The sequence below is a fragment of the Schistocerca nitens genome, chromosome 1, assembly GCF_023898315.1.
Source record: "Schistocerca nitens isolate TAMUIC-IGC-003100 chromosome 1, iqSchNite1.1, whole genome shotgun sequence".
In the NCBI taxonomy this organism is placed as follows: Eukaryota; Metazoa; Arthropoda; class Insecta; order Orthoptera; family Acrididae; genus Schistocerca; species Schistocerca nitens.
The window spans coordinates 922429865-922443702 of NC_064614.1; the positions used below are offsets into that span (position 1 = coordinate 922429865).

Below are 13838 nucleotides of genomic sequence, written 5' to 3' on the forward strand. Positions count from 1 at the left end.
AACAACTGATAATATGTACATAATCTGCCACGTAATATTAGAAGTATACACACATTTTAAAGAAAAAGGTTTTAAAAATAGTCCTGAAGAACTTTCGGAAAATGTTATGATAGTATAACAGTAATGCCTCTCACATCAACAATTTAGTCCATTTAAAATCAATGAGATGATATAAGGCCACAGTTAAACAGGATAATCTGAAGGAAATATGTTCCTATTGTATGAGACAGGAATACTTTCAAATATTAATTTTTCACACCACATAAGTATTGCAACATCTATACTATGAAAAACTAAGTGTCTATGAAATTAAGGCAGTATGACACACTGAAATCTCATGGTGACTGTGATTCTGAACTCCTATCAGTACTGCTTTTTCAAATAAAACAGGAAGACATTAATAGTGGTACATGCCAGTGACTACAATGTCAGCTGGACCAAGGCTCTTATTCCTGGATGAAGGTATTCTCAGTCAAATATATCAACCTTAACTGAATATTAAATATATTCACAAAAATAACATACCATTTTAAAAAAATCAAGCAACATCTAAAAGACAAGTAATGCAGCATTCACAGTAATAAATAAAAATATATAATTTTGAATTTTCACAGTAGATTGTTGGATAATGATAAAGTAACATCTTGATATAAGAATTCAGTATACAGCATGAAAACTCCTAAGTCATCACCATCATCTTCACACACTACAAAAGTTTCTTTACTTTCCATTCTGTAAGTATAGCAATTTCTGAAATATGATTTTAGTTTGCAAGTTAATTTTAGCATGTTCATGGGTGATTCCAACAACAATTGGTATTAATACAGTCTTGTCATCACTATTGTATAAGATAGCAAATGTATTTTCAGTAACAAACTCACTTCTTTCCTCTTAAACAAAATCACAGAAATAGTAATAAGTAATGGAATTTTTCAGTATGCTACCCAACTGCCAAAATTGATGTATATCATTACAAAAGAAGTAATATTAAGGAATTCTTTATAGCTTTCCACAATACCAGGACCTCCAAGAATATTCTTAGACCATTAGCAAATGATTAAACTTAAGTCATTGTTAAAAAGAGGCAATTTTGCAGTTCAGTTTTTTTCAGTCCTAATAATACAGCTGCAAGATATCATTACTCAGCTCACTTTTAAAGAACATGCAGAAAATTTCAAGAATCTCTGCAGAATAAAATCATACTAACAATATTGTGTTCACTCATGTGGTACGTTAATAATAAATAACCAAACAACAGCAAAATCATCTGTGGTAATGCAGCACTAAAAATAGGGTTCAGGAATAAGCAGACAACCTACAGCAGTCTTCACTTTCTTGTAGGAGAGTGCTAGTGGAATGATGAGCAATTACAGTATATTTCATTAAATACACTTATTTCTCTTTTTTAATGTAGCATGACATTCATGCTTATAAATCTGTAATTTGAAAAAGTGACACTAACACCGACTGCCAATTTGACAGGGTGAATTGCGCACAACTATTTCTCAGTTCTGTCTTACCCACCTCTGTAGCAGAGGTTTCTAACACACACTTGTGTGGTGGTGCTTGACTCAGAGGTAAGCAGCTTAGAATCCTGGTGGTGGATGAAATTTACACCACTACTATTTGGCCAAAAAGGGGAGGTGGTGGCATGAAGTTCTTGATCACCATGCTTTGCACCAACACCCTCAATTCGGCTCCAAATCTCTCTGCCGTGTATCATGAGGGCATGTGACACTGTTGATGGGGATCTGTCTGTCAGACAGGTATGTTAAGCTCGGTTGCCCCCTTAGTGCACTTTCAAAGTTTTAGGCTGTGCATCGGCACTAGGTTTCACCCACATCATCTCCAACAAACACACACACACACACACACCATAACAATCACCTACACTCAACAGATACACTTACACACAATTCTCATACTTCGTGAAGGAAAGGTGCCTGTGGGCATGGCGGATAGGATGAACCTGCCCTTTGAGATATCCCGGCCATACATGCCCTACTACTTACTTTCCTTTACTTTACTAGTTCTATCATTTATGAAATCCACCCATTTAAGCAGGACTGAATTCTCTGGTACCTGATCTGTGAGTAGCACAGATTACATCAAGACTCATACTGACTACACCACTTTTCTAATAATACTTTTTACATATTTTTCTTTAAAAAAGTAAGATATCAGTTATAAACTGGAGATACTGTATGATGAGCATTGAGCATGAAACAAAACCAGGTGTGAAGGAATATCTAACAACAAATTATTTCTGTTACATGCAGGCTAAGATGGAGAAAAATTGACTGATCCATGGATAACAATGAGCTTTCGGCGGCAATGTGAAAATCTTACTCTTCTTTCTATGGAAGGTTCCAGTTCACCATCTTATTTCTCTCACCTGTGAATGACATTTCAGATATTTAAAAGTATAATTTAGATGTCTGACTGTGTCATGTGATGTCTGTGCTATTAGGGAAGAGCACGGTAACAATGAAAATATTGAAAGGCAGTGCTGACACATACCTTTTGCTTAATTTATTAACACACCAAACAAGGCTTTGGAGAGAGGTTTGGAATTTACTTTGGGTACTGAAGTGCAGCTCACGTGATATGCAACTGTGCACTATTACTCTCTTCATCATAAAAATTCTAGAGGTCACATATCTGCCTACCAGGATTCAAACAATCAGTTTCACTTTATTGCCATGATTTTGTGAAACCAACATAGGTGAACAAAATGCGAAAGATCCTACATTCAAAACAGCTATACACCTATTTTGAGCCCCAGTGTTTTGTGTGTGTGTGTAGGGGTAGTGGGCAATCATGTGATCTTCATCATTGTTTGTATTACATCCAGGTTGAACTATTATACTGATTTCTCTTATTAGTTGTTAATCACCATCAAAATAACAACATACTGCAGCAGCAGAAATTACAAAATGATCAAAAATTAAATCAGACTGAAGTGTATCTAACTCTATTAGCAAAATATTTAAACATTCATCTGTACACATTGCTCTGAGTGTTTCTTGCTGCTTGTTGTGGTAAATGTTAGAATGTTTCTATAGTTTATTTTCAAAATGACAAACGAAATAAAATTTAGAATAATTCTATCCTTAGAATACATTCCTTTTACATTTTAAGTGATCTCTCAAATGTCTTGCAGCCTCAACTTTTTTGGGGTGGGGGGAAAACAAATAGAATCACTTGTAGAGATCGCACCTAGAGGATAGAAAAAAAATTAAAAATGTTACTATTTGCAAATTAAATATTGCACTGGTCCTGAAGATTGAAATATATATGTAAAAAATCTTTTAACCATGTCCCAAGTTAGTTAGAAATTTAAATTAACAATAACGATAATTTTAATCAAATTAAAACCAATTTTTGTTGGACTATTCCTACTATTGATTAGATCAACAAATCCACTTCAGTTGTGACTGATATATTTTACTGCACAACTAGCTGTGGAGACGATTGCTGCATCATCATATGTCACACATCATGTCATTCTTGTGGCATTCAGTGATGGAACAATAGTCTCCACAACTAGTTGTGCAGTAAAATTTCTTGTTTACAATTGAAGCTGATGCATTAATCAAATCGATACGATCCTCAGATGTGATTGTTCTTAAAAATCAGAATTTGTATTGCTACTATATAGAAATTAAATTCATGAGCAAGTAGAAAAACTCAAGCTGTAGCCATTTGAGAAATGTAAAAATAATTTACTTTCTGAAAATCAACTGACGAGTTTACCTTAATGTATTACTGGGTACATAACTAACAGAATGTTAACCATACAGAAGTGATAATTGGCCAAACCAACACAGACTGTTAAATCAATATTCTTTAATCAAAACTAGCCAATGTCTCATTTCATTTCGCAGTAGATTTCCAATTTAGAAATTAAGTGCTACAGATTGTTTCGTTTTGTTTACAGAATGTGCTATCTATTAGATGTGTTCAACAATTAAGGATATTTGTTTCATTACAACAATATGTGACACACTTGTTGTAATTTTTATGCAAGACTAAATAACCTGACACCCCCCCCCCCCCCCCCCGCAGTTTAATTAGACGTTAAACATGTAATTTTGTTGGTCAGACAGTACCTTCACTTCCCTTCCTCTAGAAGATTTATTTTAAAAATAAAATTCTTTTATGACAGGAAATTTGAATAAGTTGTTGCTATAAATACATAAGAGCAAATATTATTAATGTCTAATCCTTATATCAGACAGAAAAAAGCTGAAGTTTGGTTTGGAATAACTTCATTGTATTAAAGGAAGAAAACAGACGACATATTGCACTTTTCCATATAAACGTAACATAAAGGCACATAAACTTAATACCAAAAAATGGAAAAATTATAATTTAAATATTAAAGTGAATGAAATATATTTTAACTTATGATTTATAAGATCTAAAACACAAGCAAATCCAGCTTTTGGGTCCTAAATCTTTAGAAACAGTAAAATTTTCCATGGACATTACACTGTGCTCCACAGTGTCTTCTTTATTTTAAATTCATAACAATTTGTGATGTTCAAGAGTCATTTTCTTTTACAAAGGACTTGCAGATCACAATTCGCTGTTAAGTTTGGGAGAGAGACATTTAATCTGCAGACAGTACATAAGTGCTCTGCAATGAATATCTCCAACCCACATTCCAACCACTCTCTAGTCTGTTGTCCTAATTATTCAAGAGAGTTCTCAAATGAGAGCAAATCCATAATACACACACACACACACACACACACACACACACACACACACAGTACATATACTTTTGCTGAAATTATGCCGATTCTTTGTGTTAACAACATTTTTGAGATAACATTACGTATATTTACTGACCATCTGTACAGCTACAGCAAGTTTGACACACTTAATATGTGTGTGTGTGTGTGTGTGTGTGTGTGTGTGTGTGTGTGTGTGAGAGAGAGAGAGAGAGAGAGAGAGAGAGAGAGAGAGAGAACTATTGTTAACATCCATGTTTCACTTTTATAATGAACTTAATTTTATTGTTAAACACAGATGAATGACATCTTGTCCGCTTTCATTTTCATCTGTTAATAATAAATTCTATTATTTTTCCTCAACAAATGTACAAAAACCTATCCTACCAACATTTCTTTGCATAAATGTCAAAAATATTGAGTAGTCATTTCTTCACTAATGTATCTTCTCAAAGTCTCTTTCATGTGAAAACAAGTGTACATGTGCACCAAATACAGGGTAAACATGAAAACAAATCATAGTTTATAAAATAAAACAATGACCTATTACATTTTCTGTATGTGCTAGTCTTCAGGAAAGGTATCAGCTTGGATAACATTATATACCGACAACCCACGTGCACGGATCATATCTACACTGGGCTTCAAACCACATATCCACAGCAAGGAGCAGTGTTATAAAATCTGTGAATTAGAGCTGCTCAATGCAGAACTGGCATTTCTCACCAATGCCTTGCTGATGAATGGGTATTCCTTTACTAAAATAAAAATAAAGTTAAAACTGCCACTTCCGGGTCATAGTGATTCACAAGAGTCTGCAAAATTCTTTTCCTGTCCTTCATTAAAGACATTACTGAATGCAAAGGGAAAAATCTTGGAAAGGAATACTGATGTACTTTATAAACCCAAGGTCAGCCAAGGAATGTTGCAAACTGCTGGAAGAGCAGGAATTAATAGGATATCATATGCTCGTGAAAGGAAGTACCACAAAAGGAACAGTGGATAGAATGATTAGAACAAAATGCCAACTATAGAAGAGAAGAAACAGTTAGGTCAGGTGTTGTGGAACACTGGTTTGCAGCCAGGAGAGAATCATATTCCATTTGAGATGACTCAGGTCTAAGCTGCCTTGAGCAGATACTAGGATAGACAGAAGAGATTATTGAACATGACAATTTTAATCAGAAGGAGGCTGCAAAACTGAACAGTCTCAGAATTCTGATGCTGAAACCCCCAGTCTTCCACAGTGGGGTGATAGCAATTGTGCACGACAACAACCAACAACGGCCAATTACCCTCGAATTTTGAAACCGTGATATCATTCTTCTGCACAGAAGCATACAGAAATAAAACTTTTACCTCACCCAAGAGAAGCCCCCCCCCCACCCACCCACCCTCATTTCCGCCCTTTAAGACGTCCTCTACAGTCAAGGACAAAATGTTGGGGCTCTAGAAGAAATTAATTTGACTAGAATAATAGCCTGGAATATTTTAGTAAGTGTAAAATAAAATAATAAAAATTATTATTAGAGTAGTAGTACTAGCAGTAATAATAGCAATAGTAGTAATAACAATAATAAGAATAATAATAGTAATAATAATAATAATAATAATAATAATAAACATTAAGCATAGAGGATATTCATATCTGACATGGATTGTCTGGCTTAAATGCATGTAATTGGTAAAATGATTCTATTAATTAACAAATGATTTTGAGTTATGGGAAGTGCGGTAACAATGAATATTTGGCTGCCATTAAGGTTCTCTGGAACACACAGATTACAGTCACCATGCCTCTCAAATGGGCAATGTTTGTGATGTTTTTTTCCATTACATGTCTAAATAACTGTTAGGTTATTAGCTCTTCAAACTTTTAGAAATTTCAGAATCACCACTCTTATATGTATCTAGAGGCTCTCTTTCACATTGATGCATTTGATTTTCTCTCACAACTTACGACACAAAAATGAGAGCAAGTGAAAATAAAAGATTTTTTAAACCTAACCAGTTTCAGTGCAGATTAAAGGAATTTATTAATATCTATTCACTATCCTGTGTAGACTGACAGCTGCTCCTAGTGAGATAACTGGTAATGATGTGGTGTTCAATTAGTGCAAACATTCTCACTTCATTACCTTTACTGGAGAAACACATATCAAAGATTCTGGCAATCTTCAGATAAGGTAAATTACCTTTTTTTATGAAAAAAGACTGGAGAAAAGATCACAAAAGACTGTACTCCAATTTGTGAAGAATTCACCCTGTTTTGTGAGTTTCTTTGTTATGTTTCCTTTGTAGTCCCCCCCCCCCCCCACACACAGACACATTTGGACACCCTTTAATTGTTGCCAATAGTTTAGGTTTTTCACGCTATAAAAACCAATTATGTTGCATATGTCACTTTCAAGCAGTTTTTCAAATTAGCTGTTCCTTTGAATATCACAACACTTAACTGGGTATTGATCTACTAAAGCAATCATCACATTAAGCGCCAGAGAAATTTGCAGTACTAATTTGACTCAAACCCTAACTATGGAACCTCTGTAGTCTGTCACCCGCTGAGTCACCAATCACATAGTACAGGGTGTTTCAAAATGAATATAAGGGTTTTAAGGCTTTGTAGAGCATTTTACATTCATCTTACAATTATAAATAATACACCAAATGAAAGAGAAACACAAACAGTTTTTCTGACAATTATTCAGTGCGAACACCGATCACACATCGAGTCGATAGGCAAGTTATTCCAAAACCTTGATCAATGTGTCAGGAGTAACTGTTACGATAACATTGTTTCTGAAGTCAGATAGATCAGCTGATATCGGACGCACATACACGTGATCGCGTCAGATCGTGTGTGGACGTGGAGGTCATGCATAAAATGCTGTGTCAGCCGGCCCCTTCCACCCAATCAACCAGTCGGATATAATGTCGTTTAACCACTCGCATAGTGAGTTATGCCAGTGAGGCATCTTGCTCTCAAAAAAAAGATGTGTTGTTCAGCTTCTTCCCATTGAGGCACAGGCCACAGGTGTAGCACATCAAGGTAACAAACATCAGTTACAGTTGATTCACAAAAAGAAAGGCCCATAAACTTTCTGTGGGGAATTTTTTGGGGCTAAGAGTGAAAGCCTCACACTTGTTCAACACGTTTTTCAGTCATTCCATACTCTGCCCATTGCGCACAGGTATACAAAGAAAACTGTCCGAGTTGCTCTTTCATTTGGTGTATTATTTATAATTGTAAGTTGAACGTAATAAATCCCACAATGCCATAAAACTGGTAAATTTATTTTGAAATACCCGGTAGATAACATTGACAGAAAAGAAATGAGACTGCTCATACTACTAAAGAACTGTATGTTATGGTGGACTAGTGCACAACTAATTTTCTATTTTTCAACATAGAATGTGTTCTTAACTGTGACAAGTTTCATGAAAATCCTTCAGTTCCTTAGCACAGACATGTTCTTCTTGCACTCCACTGGAGAATTATAAAAAAGCCAGCACTTGTAAATGTTTTGAGCAGTGGAAGGGACAGATACAGATATGTTAACTCAAATGGTTACCACCAGTGACAAAGTATTTAGTAAGTACACAAATTTGCACCTCTGGCTTGTTTTAATTGTCTAAGGCATTGAACATGACAATTTCCAGTGGAGTGCAAGGAAACACCTGAAGTAAACTGCTTGCTCAGTGGCAATGAATTGACTGAATTTGATGACACCACTGAAGAATGAAATATGGCTGCATGACAACAGGACTATAAAACACTTTTTTAGGAATGTTGGCCATATCATTTCTTTTCTGTTAAGGTAGTATTTCATGTGTGCTGCTTGACAAGAGTTCAACAGTTCCTAGGCAAATAATGCACTTTCTGAAAGTTTTATTTCCACAGTTCGTCTGTGCCGAGAGGAGGGGGACTGACTTTTTACCTCAATGTACAATATCAAATTTCTGTGCTGGAACTGGTAATTACATGACCTTTCATATTATCATGGAATAAAGCTGAAACTAATGTTCTGCTCTTTTTCCATAAACGTTAAAGTTTACTCTCAATAAATAAACTATAAATATTATATAGTGTATTCTGGAAGAATTGCTTCCACCTTTAAGGCTGAAATATAAAACATAACATATTTATATGGATCTTAAACTTTTCAGTCTCCGCATAAAGGCAAAAAGTCTGACATTCATGAAATTTAAAATACAATGGTAACAGATAGAAAATTGTTACCATAAAATATTCTACAGTGGCACTATTCTCCAATCTTTGTGCTTTCACTTAACATGGACATGTAGCTATTGTGCAAACGTCTGGTTGATATCATCTGTGTTTCCCACAAACTTATTATTTATTTTGTTCTTTGTGTGTGTGTGTGTGTGTGTGTGTGTGTGTGTGTGTGTGTGTGTGCGCACGGTGTTCACAAGTGCACTTGGGCGCTGGAACCATCTTTTCCTGTCACATAATGCTTTGATACCCAGGAAGGTAATGCCTAATAGAAATATTCTGAAATATTCATACTATATACAGGGTTTTTCACCAAGAAAAGTTTCCACATAATGGCAGTGAAATAAGGTTACCAAAAATATGAAAAATATATGTAGCAGACTACGTATTTTATTTAATTGGATAAATAAAAAAATCTACTCACCAAGCGGTGGCAGAATGCACACATGAAAGAATGTTATAATTAGGCGAGGCTTCATATTTAGCATCACCAGTATCATTATCCTGAATACTAGAAGAGAAAACTGAAGAAAAATGGAATGTGTAATAATGTGGAAAGGGCAAAAATAATGAATCCCAAACTAAGGATGGAGATTAGAATGCTAGTATTTACGTGATGCAAAATGCAAATGGCAGCTAGAAATAATCATGTAGGATGTAATACATTGACATTCAATAATTTGAGACAGGAACAACAGTTACAGGAAAGAACGCAGCTAGCTATCTAGCTAGCTAGAAATATGAGCTCACCAAGATCCTGAAATGGTTAATTTTGCTGAGAGGAGAAAAGCAATGAAGATTATAATTTCAACTTACATTCTTAGCTTAGAATTTCACAATATGAGAAATTATGAGCATGTTCTCGTATGAAGCATCTATGTTCTTAACTCATCTTGTTTTTTTCAATATAGTTAGTTGCATGATATTCCTCAATATCTGCATCACGCGTTCTTACTGTCTGTAAATTATTTTTCCCCCAATAATGTTTTGTGATATCCCATTCTTCCTTTCTTCTAAGCCTGAATTTTACAGAGGAAGAAAAATAAGAAGTAAAAGAGGGTCACATACTGATGTATTATAAAGAAATCTTAGTACTTTTTGTAACCTTTCATAATTATTTCTTTCAAAACTGAGTCTTTTGTTACTAAAAATTATTTTTTTAACTCTGTCAATTCAATTTATTATTTAGGTTATAGAATTTTCTTTTGAGTCAGATTCAGTGTACAGTTATAATAATAACTGAATTTGAGCCTGCATTTCCAGTTCATTGGATGTGTGTGGAACACTTACATCAGCGCTATCTTTTGTGGGCTACAGAAATCTCTGATGACTCAGTCAAGACTTTTCCCTGCTTCTTAATTATTATGTTTCATATGAAATGAGAGGGGGATATATCTCCATATTCTGTAAACCCTACTTGACCAGTAGCACATAACAATGAAAAATCTCACCTTCACTTTATTTTTAGTACTTGGTTCATTCTAGTTTTGTGTCACTTCTTCAAATTACTGAATTTGGAAAGCAATATGCACCAACCCAAGTGATGCACTGTTTCTATATGCAGTCTGATAATAGAAGAAAAACTTAATAATGACAATGCTGTTAGTTCCATATGTAATATTTGGAAATATTCTTAGTGTGCTGGTCACAATGATGATTAAAAAAAAGTTTGGTCACCATACTATGTATTTCAGTCAACTTTAACAACAGTTCATAAAAACAATACAAAACCAAGAGATTTTGGGTCTGTCAGACTCAGTCTTGTATAATTACACTCTGTGTGTCCAAACAGAAAACAATATCAAATTTTATATGCTAAAATACTTCATACTGAAAAATGCGTTACAGGAAACATTTTATCTTCTCACGAAGTCACAAATGTGTCAAAATAGCCGCCAGGAACAATAGTGGCAGAAGCAGAGTATTGTCAGTAGCACATTCTATTTCGTATTAATGCTTCTACCGAGCTTACTAAAAATATAAAACACTTTTCCTTACAGTGAATAATGAATAATATAAAAACAAAATAATTTGACTGTACATATATCTTCTACAAGATCACATTTAATACATCTTACTTTACTTTTTACAACAGAGAAGGAACAGAAAAAAATAAATGTAAACACATGCAGAAAATATGAAAGAACATAGACAGTAGAAAGGAAACAAAGAAAATACTGAGTCAGCAGGCTAAGTATACAAACATATCCAGAAATCGTAAATTACATTACACGTCAGAAAATATGTGACAAACAAATGTATTTCCCCTTGCCTTTTGCTTGAAAGTCACTGTTGTCCCTCAGTTAAGAAAAATATTTACTTTCCAATTTTACACAATATTTATTAATTTTAGCTATTTGCTATTACAATGCAGATATCATTTTATTACGCAATATAAAACTATGATAAAGTTAAATATGCATAACTATGTACACTGAAATTAGGGCAAGAATATCAAATTAAATAAAGATAATTAAGCTGGTTCCCTTGACAGTGAAATAACCAGAAGTAAAACAGAAAATTAGTTTTGTACAAATGTGTTTTTTGAATGTTTAGAACAAAATCCTATCACATAAAATGTATTACATAAACGTAATTGTAGAGAGCACATCATAAAAAACTTATCTTGTTTACAGGAATACTGTACAAGTTCAGTTGACAACAGGCACGCATGCTTGTGCACTCACAAAACACACACACACACACACACACACACACACACACACACACACACAGAGAGAGAGAGAGAGAGAGAGAGAGAGAGAGAGAGAGAGAGAGAGAAACTACTAATAACTATCTTTTAGTTCTTTAAGAACATTCACGCAAATAAACTTATAATCTTCGAGCAAGAAAGGAGCTCCTAATTTAACTTTCCTTACATTTATCTTACAAAATTAAATATTAAATTAACTGCTTAGATGGTGTGAGGGGTGTTAGCCAAAGATGCTTGAATTTTAACTATTATAAATGAAACAATAAAAACAGAGGGATCAACAAAGTGCCTGTTTTGCAGTAAGGGCGAAATAACGATGTACCATTGGAAGTATATCTATGTTAATAATCACTGTCATTAACGCAGTTGCGTACATCATTTGAAATGGAAAAGAATGTTTCCGCAATATGGTTACACGAAAAAAATATTCAGACCAGCACTCTATACAATTATTCTAAGTTTAACTACAACATCCCCTTTGTTTTTTGAAATGCAATGTCCGAACTTTGTAGCATGCTTGCAGATAGTGAGAGTAGTGGGAGGAAGAGGTGCAGGTGGTGGTGGTGGTGGAGGAGGAGGAGGAGGTAGTTAGTGACCGGTCACAAACAATTTGCTCCGATATCAGTATGTTGACAACAATTGTTATAAACATCTAAGTACTTAACACACGCTGTTCCTCATATGCTGGTGTTGTGTGTGTGTGTGTGTGTGTGTGTGTGGTTATGAAATAGTTATCTTCATAGCGGCATGTGTAATACAACAGTGATGACAAAATAAACTGCGATTAGAAACTTACCACTGTGATGAAAAACTTACCACTGAAAAAAGTGTTAAAACTGTGTGAAAAATGCTAAATCGATACAGTGACAAAAATTCCTCACATAGCTCTCAAATTATTTTTCTCCCTGTGTACAGACTTGAATACTTTTATATGAGTTCAATTTTCACTCAGGGACCTAGAATGAATGCTCTCCATACAGCGAGATAACTGATTTTAATTCATTATTTTTGTCACTGATACAGTACACAGTATTAATGTACTACAAGAAATTAATTACTTTTCTGCCTAGTGTTTCAGTCAAATATTTTGTTTTAGCAGCTATTGAATCAGTGTGATGCTTGAATATTCCTTTCTGAACTAACCTACAACAATGAGCCCAAAATCTTAAATGTTACCAATATTTCAGGAAGCCAGTGACACACATAGTACCATCCAACACTATAAAGAGTAAATGAAACAAAAAAAATTACAAAAAATATATGTTACATTGTCAATTACAAAAACTTACACAACAGCACTCGTATAACTATTTAGTAATTTGAAATGGTAATTTCATTACCAACATACATATTCATTTGTTTCATCATTTTTACAACGTGAATTCGTATGAAAATACTGATTTAAAAATATATAAGAGGCTTTACGCGCACACACACACACACACACACACACACACACACACACACACACACACACAGAAACAGAGACAGAGAGAGAGAGAGAGAGAGAGAGAGAGAGAGAGAGAGAGAGAGAGATTGTTCCCACAATATTTAAAAAGCTTTTCTATAATTCATAATAGATTAATTAATATTCAAATAATCCATTCACATTGCCTGGTAGGTGGAAATGACTTGTGAAACACTGCTTTCTGATAGGCACTTTTTGGTCTCCCATATTTATGGAAAAAATAAAATTAAAAGGCAAGTCCTCACACTTATTTTGTCTTTTTGTTTGTGTTTTTTCATATGGTAATCCACCTGTACTATCCTCACACTAAGTCAAATTTTGAAAACATGCAACCATCTCCTACTTTTTATGTCAAATATAACAATAGTCAGAGAACAAAGTACCACATACAGGAAGCATGAACTTATATTGTAAGATTTCTCACATTTAATGCACAGTCCATGCTGCAGGAAGGGAAAATTACATGATGGAATAAAAAAATATAATGTATAAGCCTGTGAATACATTCTGATATATCTGACGGCCATTTAAGAATTAAAACTGTAATATTTGAAGGTAATGATACTGCCATTGATTGCAATTGCAAGTAAATAATTAAATGGAGTACTTAATAGTTATTATTCAGTACTTTTGAGGAACAAGGAATATAGATATCAACCCATGAAAAAATATTTCAGCTGAATA

General features: G+C 34.2%; 1 protein-coding gene across 2 annotated transcripts in view; it reads right to left on the minus strand.

Annotated features, from left to right (window-relative positions):
- LOC126192560 (uncharacterized) overlaps positions 1-13838 on the minus strand; it is a 136607-nt gene that overhangs the window by 49119 nt on the left and 73650 nt on the right. The window lies entirely within an intron of this gene.